At 41.5% G+C, this 10,484-nt stretch overlaps 1 pseudogene; it reads right to left on the bottom strand.

Annotated features, from left to right (window-relative positions):
• Positions 1-9,620: 9,620 nt before the first annotated feature.
• LOC147736432 (exosome complex component CSL4 pseudogene) lies at positions 9,621-10,276 on the bottom strand (annotated as a pseudogene).
• Positions 10,277-10,484: the final 208 nt, after the last annotated feature.

The raw sequence follows: 10,484 nt of genomic DNA, 5'->3' as shown, positions 1-10,484 counted from the left end.
GGTATATTTACAAGAATTGCAGCTAACTAACGCTAGCGTTAGTTAGCAGCAATTTTCTAACCCCTGTGTACCGCCAAAAACGATTGCCATGGTAATGACGTATTTACAATACGTCACTACATAGGACATTCTTGCGGCGGCAAATGTTGTCGTTAACACCCATGACACGGCGATAAAAATGTTGCAGGTAGCGAGAGAAAAGTGACAAAGGGCCAATTAGAGGCATAAAAACTCACGTTAGTCAGCCTAATGTCATTTTTCTTCCTCCAGAGGCAAAAATAGACTATAAGTCCTCCACCAATGATAAACAGAAAAGAAAAAACAATGGGATGCAGAATGGAGCAGTCAGGTGCCAAGTTCAGTACAGGTAAACAAATCCCCCAAACCCTCCAACGGCCAGTATGAGAGGAAATGCAGATTCAGGGTTCCATATATGTAAAGAGGCGCATCGCTGGGGAATACAAGTGATGCATCAGTTTAAATAGCGCTTCCCTTGCGACACCATGGCAGCTGAAGCCTGTAAGTGTGGACAGCCCCCGGGGCCTGTAGGCCTGCGCCTGAGACCCAGAGTGGGATCCAAAGGTGCTGTGGAATTGCTGCGCCAAGATGGTGGAGCAGGCTAAGTTGGGAGAAAGCCTCTGGGCCATGGTGGTGGACATTGAGGCATCTGCGATCACCCTTACCTGGTGGTGAAGTCTGGCAGGTTGCATGGAGACATGTTGTTGACCTGTATGAGAAGACCGCCTGATGCCCCATTTACCAATACAATTGTGGCCCTCATTGCACCCCAGGCTCTCCCATCCACCGACTGCATTCTACTTGGAGACCTCAACTTCCACCTGGACAACCCTAGTGACCAGAACAACACCACCCTCCCGGAGAACCTTGCCAACATCAGACTCAAGCATGCAGTCACCACAACAACCCACAACAACCCACATAGCCAGACACACGCTAGACCTCGTCTTCTCTACCAGTGGGAACATTCAACTATAGCCAGACCACACAACTCTGCTGGACCAACCATCATTGTATACATCATGGCTTAACCACACCTACTGTAAACCACCGCCATCATTGCCTCCCCGGTACACAGACAAAATATCGATTTTTTAATATCGATAAGCAAAAATATCGAAGTTTTAATATCGATATACAGAAATATCGAAGGTAAGTAATATCGACAGTCTAAATATCGATATTGGTATGATATCAGTAATATCGAAGTTGTAAATATCGATGTTAATAATATCGAAATTAATAACTTTGATGTTACTAATATCTATTTTTAAATAAATTTAGTGTATATTATATTGTATTAATTATGTTTTAATATTTTTTTTAATGTTATTTTATTAAATATTGTGTTTTACTACTGTAGCGGGTTGTGGGTTTATAGGGGAATAGGGTGGGAAGTAATTTAATTATGTTAAATTAATTATTAATTATTAGGAATTATTAATTAATTAATTGAGAATTAATTTAAAATTATTTTAATTAATTTATTAATTGATAAATATGTTCTGTAGCGGGTTATGGGTTTATAGGGGAATAGGGTGGGAAGTAATTTAATAATAATTAATTAATTGATATATGTTTGTACATATTTTAAATAATTAATTGGTAATTAATTTCTATTAATTAGTTAATTAATTATTATAATTTTTTATCATATTTATAATTATTAATTAGTTGGTAATTAATTATTATTAGTTATTTAATTAAATTAATTAAAGTAATTTTTATATATATTATTTATTGTTATTAATTAATTAATTGTGCAAAATAATATTAATTATTAAATTAAATTAATTACAGCAAATGTGCTAATATATTTATTTTATTGTTATTGTTAATTAATAATTAATTGGTAATTAAATAATATTAATTAATTGTGGGTACAGGGGTATTTTTAGGGTTCAGGGTCAGTTTTCAGGTCATGGGTACAGGGGTATTTTTAGGGTTCAGGGTCAGTTTTCAGGTCATGGGTAAAGGGGTATTTTTAGGGTTCAGGGTCAGTTTTCAGGTCATGGGTACAGGGGTATTTTTAGGGTTCAGGGTCAGTTTTCAGTTCATGGGTAAAGGGGTATTTTTAGGGTTCAGGGTCAGTTTTCAGGTCATGGGTACAGGGGTATTTTTAGGGTTCAGGGTCAGTTTTCAGGTCATGGGTACAGGGGTATTTTTAGGGTTCAGTGTCAGTTTTCAGGTCATGGGTAAAGGGGTATTTTTAGGGTTCAGGGTCAGTTTTCAGGTCATGGGTAAAGGGGTATTTTTAGGGTTCAGGGTCAGTTTTCAGGTCATGGGTAAAGGGGTATTTTTAGGGTTCAGGGTCAGTTTTCAGGTCATGGGTACAGGGGTATTTTTAGGGTTCAGGGTCAGTTTTCAGTATTTGGGTTAAGGGGTATTTTTAGGGTTCTGGGTCACTTTTGGGTTTTTGGGGTACAGTCGTACAGGGTAAAAATTAAATAAATTTAAATTAAATCAATTAAATGAAATTATAAAATATAAAATTACATTAAATTATTACGTTTTTAATTTATTTTAAATGTATATGTATTAGTTTTAATTTTTTTATTATGTTTTAATATTTTTATTTAATATTTGTAAAATTATATGTATTTTATAATTATTTTAACATTATTATTAATACATTTTAAAAAACGATATTTTTAATTCCGATATTTTTGTACTACGATATTATTTTTTCGATATTTTTGTACTTACCATGTTAGGGATAGGATTCCGATATTTTTGACTTCGATATTTTTGTCCCGATATTTTTGTAGGTCGATATTTTTGATTTCGATATTTAGTCAGACATTCGCCTCCCCTGCCATCGCAGCTGGATCAAAGCCACAGACAAACTTCTCATCAACTTCCTCAGCCCACCACTCTACCAATGCTTACAGACACCAACACCGCAGCGCACAACCTCCACCGTGGATCTCTAAGTGCCCTGATACCCTGGCACCCCTCAAGGAGAAACCGGACAAACAACACTCGAAGAAGGTCAACTGGTTCACTACTCCCTCGACTATTCCAGACACATGTGCAGACGGCTCAAGAAATGATCGAACTCAGGACCTGCTGGCCTTCAGAAGACTTCTCAAGACCTGGCTCTTCGATCAGTAGCGCCCCCCGCATCCCCCACCCCTCCCCCAGAGCCTTGAGACCCTCACGGGTACGTAGCGCACTTTAGAAATGCAATGATTGATTGATTGATTGAGTCACAACAGCAATCAACTCCGCAACACAGTCACCCTTGCACCATGGCACAAGGATGCCTGCGTTGGTGCATGGCAGCCATTGTGCTCCATCGTAGGGGGAAAAGACAGGGGGATTATTCCTGAGTCCCTTCCAACAATTTAACGCCGCTAGTACATCATTTTCTTGACGTACTTGCAGCATGAAACTTGGACCACGTTGTGTCATTTTCATAAGCATGACCTTGTGAAGCACTGTGCCATATTATACCTGCATCAGGTATGATGTATGCAGGGTGGGCGTTCCCACGTAATGAAGCCTCATAGGTGAGGATCAGAGAAAAACTAAGACTTGACTGCAACAATTCTAGGACGCCACTGCGTCAAAACCTTAAGCCTGCCTCATGGCAGGCGTAAGGGTGACGCAGTGCCATAGGGATAGGCTGGCCCTATGCATTGTTGGAGTTGCGTCATGCTTGCAACACTACTGCATCAATGAGTGACTTTAGCGCTGACAGATATGTCAGAATTCAAGACGTATCTCTCATTGATTGTAACATTGAGCGCCGTACATTGGAACAGGCACATCCAGGTTGTCGCAAGGAGGGCACAGTGAAAGGTGTAGCAACACTGTTTGGTCGCAGGGATGCAGCACTTTTCATGAATGGGGCCCAGGAAAGCGCCCTATCTTATTCATAGGGCACATCCTTGACCTTTTGTTTTGGTGCCGGGTAGTGCAGAAATATTCCTTGCAGCGCAGTCCAGCACCCAAACATCTTATATGTAGACCCAAGTGTTTTCACAAATTTTAGGACCAGCTATTTGTTGGTTTTAAAAAACAGCCTCTAATTTGACTTAGCAGCAGTTTTGGGGGTTATCGCCAGATGGGAATTTAAATATCGCGAAGTGGGATTAGTGGCAGTTTTTGCACGGAACGGCCACCTTGCTTCTCGTTTTTGTTAGGTTCCTGCTAACAGAAGTGGCAATCTTGAAAATTAATGTTTACGCTGGAAAAGTACTGCTAACTACAGTTAGCGGCAACTTGTAAATACGGTGATAAAAAAAAGCTGCCTAAACATCAAAATATTGGCGCTACGGCGGCGTTAAGTTCTTGTAAATATACCCCTTTAGTATGGATTATCCGAGGAAACATGTCCCTGGTGCCAACTATCATTCAATTTTGGATCAATTTTGGTCAACCAGGATATTCCTTGCACTGTTTTCTTTATCTCCTTTCACATATAACACAAAGCAATTTATTATGGACTTATAAATTTCTAGGGGAATCCACAACCCTTAGAATCCCCAAGATGTGGGTGAAAAGCACACACATTTGTCCTGTATACCTTTTGTAAAAAAAATAAACAGTAATGAAGGCCTAATCGGAAAGTGCTCCAAATATCAAAAAAGGCCTCCACATAGAGGGTGGAAAAGGCTCAGCAGCTAAGGGGTTAAGTGGTCAGAATATTAAGGGGCACATTTACAAGCCCCTATCACTACGGGAACATAACTTTTTCCAACGTCCTGTGGTGATAGGGGCTTGGTATTATTTACAAGGCAGCGTTAAGCCTAACGCTGCTTTGTAAATAAGGCCCCCATTTCCATGCTATGCTTAGCGTGAAAGGGGTGGGCAGTGGGTGTTGCGGTGGGATTTCCATCGCAACACCCATTGATTTTGACACTGTCCCCTATTTACAAGGGTGGCGTAAATAGGAGTCAGCGCCAAAATTAAAAACATGGAAAACCTGGTGTTAAGATGGCGAAACAAGGAGAAAAGCTTTATTTCTCCTCGTTTTTGCTTTTTCCATGTGTGCTGCCTTCTGCAGCACACATGGAAAAAGCAAAACGACTTGGATTGTTTATGTGTAGGAAGGTGTCCCTTCCTGCACATAAACAATCTTTTTAAAAAAATGACATTTTGTAACTTCCATGTGTGCTGCATTAAGCCACGCACATTGAAGTGACAAAACACCATTTAAAGATTGCTTACGTGTCGGAAGCGACACCTTCCGACACATAAACAATCTTCCAATGCACACAGACACCTTTTCACTATGGTGTAAGGCAGTGCTTTAAATGGACAAAAAGAAGTGCAGGTACTCATCAAAAGGAGGGATAGACGGGGGTGGAGTTTGGGGCGGGCATAAGGACGGCGCTAAAGGCGGAGAAAGGGGCGGGGCTACGTTTTTGACCTTTTCAAGCTTTTTATGCAAGAAATCTGCATGCATTGTTAGAATATCAGATGTATCTCTCCATTCGTTTTTTACACTAATAACCATTTATATAGCACTTACCAATCAGTGTTTATTACCACCCAAAGTAACCCTTTTTCTTCAACCATAAAAAATTTAAAGATTATGGAAAAACCAGTAAGGTTCTATATATATGCCTTGTTGTTGGATGCAGATCGTTGCTGTAGCGAAACAATTAACTAAGATATATGCCAACGATGTTAACTTGTGACCTACAGGGAAGGATCTATGCACCAAAAGCAGTATCCCACATAGCTATCTACATAAATAAAAAATAAAAAAAATCTCTGATCTACATGTTGCATGTTGTGCTTTCCAGCAGGCACAATGACCCTCTATGCAATGTTATGGTGAGTGCATTACCCACCAGGGTTATTGATTATATTGCTACTCATGGTGTCCCAATATTTCTTACTTAGAGAGAGGCCCGGCTTCTTGTTTCTTATGATTAGTGAATGTGCTTAGCTGCAAAAATGCAAGCAATTCATCACACTCTTTTCATTCTCTGCACTAGTGAGTGTTTCTGTTTCAAATGGAAACCAGAGTTGCTTTCTAAGGGACATACTTTGTGTAACTTCAGTAAGTGGCATATTCTCTCTTGCTGCCACAGGATGAGGAATGTTGGCCCAGAGACAAAATTGCTGCTGGTGGCTCAACCTTTCAACATTCCATTTTATGTGGTTGAAAAGAAGTGGTGGACAGAGTAAACATGTTGCACATGTGATATTAGATGATTAAAGGTATCTGCTGGTTTATCTTAATACACTTTGTAATTAAAATTTACACGATTATGTTTAACACAGCACACATGATGAAATAAACATATCCGTTGGATAATTTGAATTGCTTTAAAATCTTTTGTTGACATTACTTTTCAGTATTTAGTGCGAGCCCAGATATGTTAATTTAGATAACATATTTTATGCCTCATATACTTCATGAAGTAAATGTCAAATGTATTCTTGAATTTTAAACTGTCGAGCAAATAAATACTTTTTAAAAGCAACAGACCTTTACATCACATTACAAATGGCAAGAGAGTCTATCTGAATCGAAATATGGGTACTGACAATAAGTCCTGGTCAGGAGATAGGGTTTATTACAAATGACATTTGTTTTCTGTGTTTTACCAAAATAACCTGTATAAAGGACCAACTGCGGGTGCAAAATAGGAGAAAAAATGCAGTTTTCCTGTTTTTGGCATCCAATCAGTGTGCAATACATTACAATTATGAGTGCGAGTTACACGCATGTACCTAGTCATGAATTACATTTTTGGCTTTTGATAAAAATACAGCTGTATACTTCCTTGTGGCATGTAAGCACAGATGGGTTAGCTCTAGCTAGCTGCACACATCTCTGTTCATATCACGTTTTCACTGGCTTCCCTCCTTGTCTTCCGTTCAAGGTCGATGAACAGGAGGGATCAGCGAGTTTGGTAACGAGATCCCATATTATTTACACAAGCAAATAGGCATTTTAGTTGTGGACCGATGGTAAGAGATAGTGAAAGCAACCACAAACTTGAAAACTTTTTTGCTGTTGACGCTTCTTGAAAATACCCACCACAGGCAACAGTATCTTGAAAAAATGCTTGTGTTTTGTAAATGTACACTGTACTGATCAATTTGTGTTAAAAAGTCTAATGACAGCAGTTTACATATCGTGATTTCTGCTACGGAAGTGTCATTGACAACTTCGCCAACTTCTTCAATGACAAAATCATCCTACACCCTCGACCCTGTAACTACCCAATTGACCAAAAAGCTGAAACTCTCCCTTGCACCACTATGGTGTGAAATCATAAACAGCTCCTTGAAAAGCGGCATCATACCAGACTGCCTCAAAGTCGGCCAAGTCACACCACTACTGAAAAAGCCAAGCCTAGACACCAACGACCTGAACAACTTCAGACCTGTTTCCAATCTCCCCTTCCTAGCCAAAATCCTCAAAAAATGCGTTCTCCTTCAACTGAATCAGCACATTGATAACATCAACCTGCTAGACCACCACCAATCGGGCTTCAGAAAAGGCTGTAGCACTGAAACCGCGATCCTTAGTATCATGAATGACATCCTCAAGTCCCTTGATACTGATCATTGCTGCCTACTCATCCTCCTAGACCTATCGGCATCCTTTGACACGGTTGATCACAATCTTCTCATCAAGGCTTTCAAAGACCGAGTAGGTGCAGACGAGGTGGTCCTTCAATGGTTCTCCTCCTTCTTTCACAACCGCTCTCAAAGGATAAAAATAAAATCCTTTACGTCTGACCTACTCCCCGTCAACAGAGGTGTCCCCCAAGGCTCAGTACTCTCCCCTCAACTGTTCAACATATACATGGAACCCCTCACCATCATTTTGAAAAAGCCAACATCCCCTTGCACATAGATGCAGACGACACCCAGATCTACTTGGAAACCTCCTCCATTAAAGACATTTTAAGACTTAACAACACTCTTGGAGAAGTTCAACAATGGATATCAACAAATCACCTTAAACTCAATCAAGACAAAACCGGAATCCTCCACACCTCCGACAAAGAAAAAAACCCTCAAATCGTAGAGTGGCTGAAAGCAATCAATGCTCTCAACAGTAATATCACCCAGGCTAACTCAGTAAAATCACTAGGAATCACCCTCGACCAAAAACTAAGCATGACCAAACACATTAAGATCCCCGAGAAGAGTGCCTTCCTCAATCAGAATCTTCTCAACAAAATTATACCCTTCATCCCACCCGTGGACCTCAAACAAGCCACCCCATCACTGGTGTCATCAGGACTTGACTATGGGAAGGCAGTCCTCTCCGGTACAGCTCTCTCCCACTTAGTGCCACTCAAAACAACTCTCAATGCTGCTGCCAGAATGGTCTCTGGAGTTTAAAAATATGACCACTTATCTCCCGCACTCAGACTACTAAAATGGTTCCCAGTCGGAATGCGTGCCAGCTTTAGAACTACCTGCCTCACCAACAAAGCTATGCACACAGGGAAACCGGAATACCTGGCCACCAAACGCAAGAAAGCCGGCCAGTCAAGAAACCCCAGGAGCTCCAACACCCTCTTACTCATCCCTTTGCAAACATGCAAGCAAAAAAACGCGCCGCGATCCTTTGCAGGAAACGCACTCAAAATCTGGAACTCCATCCCCGCCGATATCAGGACTATCCCTTCCTTTATAACATTCAAAAGACTTCTAAAAGACCTCTACCTCAACCGTGGCTTCCCGAACTGAGTACCGAAACACACAAGCCTGCACTCGGAATACACCAGGCAATGTTTCACCACTTTACCTCTTCCTGCGCTTTACAGACCCCTGGCAATGTTCCACCACTCCCTACCTCATCCCCGCTCCCTAACCCCCTCCTCGTTCACCTCCTCTTGGAGGAAGATTTAGCCCAAGACTTTGTGCATGCATCAAGACTACCTCTGGACCTCTCTACCTTAATGACGCACCTCGGACGCACAGCACACTGGGACTTTTGAACACATGCTTCCCTTTGTCTCTTTTATGGGATTTCTCCCCTTTTCTGCTGTAAAACGCTCCGATACCTTCGGGTCTGGCCAGCGCTATATAAAACCTCTTAAATAAATAAAATAAATTACTGCAATTTTTTTATGTGCTGTTGAAAAACTGAAATGTTTGCCGCTTACGGGTCGAAAGGTCAAAACCACTTTGGGAGGGCGAATGTCTCGAGAGTTTTGAATCCCAACATTAACAGACACTGGTTTCTGTGCTACATTAGGATTCTTTTGACCCTCAGTGTATTACCTGCACTGTACATATCTTTTGTCACTCAGTCTTTCAATGTGCACGCCCTCTAGCACTTGAATACATTTGTTTATGACTACATACTATTGAATATACATATTTGACAAGGCGAGGCTTCTTGGCTTTGTCATTGCTTGTTCATATAAGTCTGCACTAATAAATAAGCTACAGAGGAGATAGAGGTTTTTTCAACTCAACATTTAAAGTAACATTTAACTGTGGAGTTGGCAGTACACGGGTGCAGTACCGCAGGTCGTTACTAGAGGTCCCTGTAGGGCAGAGTTCTTCAAACTGTGGGGCGCGGGACACCATCCCAGGGGGGCGCGCACTCAACCCTAAAATCCTACCTTTGTTGTCCTCTTTACCCCAGGAGAGCTGCCAACAATGCGGAGTGTGCAGCACAGCTCCAAGAGGCGCGGGAAACAACACTTCTGAGAAATTCAAGTTGACTACGTCTGTAGAAACTCTGGCTGCACCCGGGCCACTTTCCTGAACTCCTTCATGTGCGTCTGCGGGCACTGCATCTCACACCAGCTGATAGGCACCATCTGTACTCCTGCTTCACTATGGGCAACCACCACACCCAGCTCGTTCTCAGCGGTTGTCAACAGATAGTTGGCCTGTGCATCACCAAGAGAAATAACTTGCCAGGACGATGTCACCAGGTCGGAAACTCTGGTACACTACAACCTTGTTTTTTTCAGTGGCTCGAATGTCTTCCTTTCATATTGTTCCTCTGAATGTATTCTTCAATGGAGTGGATGCAATGTAGAGGATCTGAACTTTGGCAAAGCGGGAATTAATGCTGCACACCTTACACGTGACAGTTGCACCCACGTCAGGTAGGAGCTGGGACTGCTGGGACTGCGCATCTCTCACCACAGAAACCGTAGGCAACATTCCATTATCACTTTTCACTTTTCTACATCACATACCCTGAGAGGGAGGCATAAATATACCCATGCCTGCTATATGTCCCACTGCCAGTATAAAAGTCTTCAAGACTGCACAACCGTTCTCCGGGTATACAGTACCGTGCTGGAGCCATGACCACTAACTGCTCTGCTGGTCCCAAACACTCTAGCGCAGCGAAGCATGCTCTAACGAGCTTGAACCCACTGCAGCTGAAATAACTGTTCCATAGCTGCCAAGGTTTAAGATTGCAATGTGTGACACTTTTATCATTTCAGTGTAATTATGAATTACATTTCAACCACTGAGTGACAGTTTTCTCACAAGCAAAATCAATCTGACGA

Source organism: Lissotriton vulgaris, chromosome 1_2, assembly GCF_964263255.1.
Source record: "Lissotriton vulgaris chromosome 1_2, aLisVul1.2, whole genome shotgun sequence".
Taxonomy (NCBI): domain Eukaryota; kingdom Metazoa; phylum Chordata; class Amphibia; order Caudata; family Salamandridae; genus Lissotriton; species Lissotriton vulgaris.
This window is presented reverse-complemented; position numbering and strand designations above follow the sequence as displayed.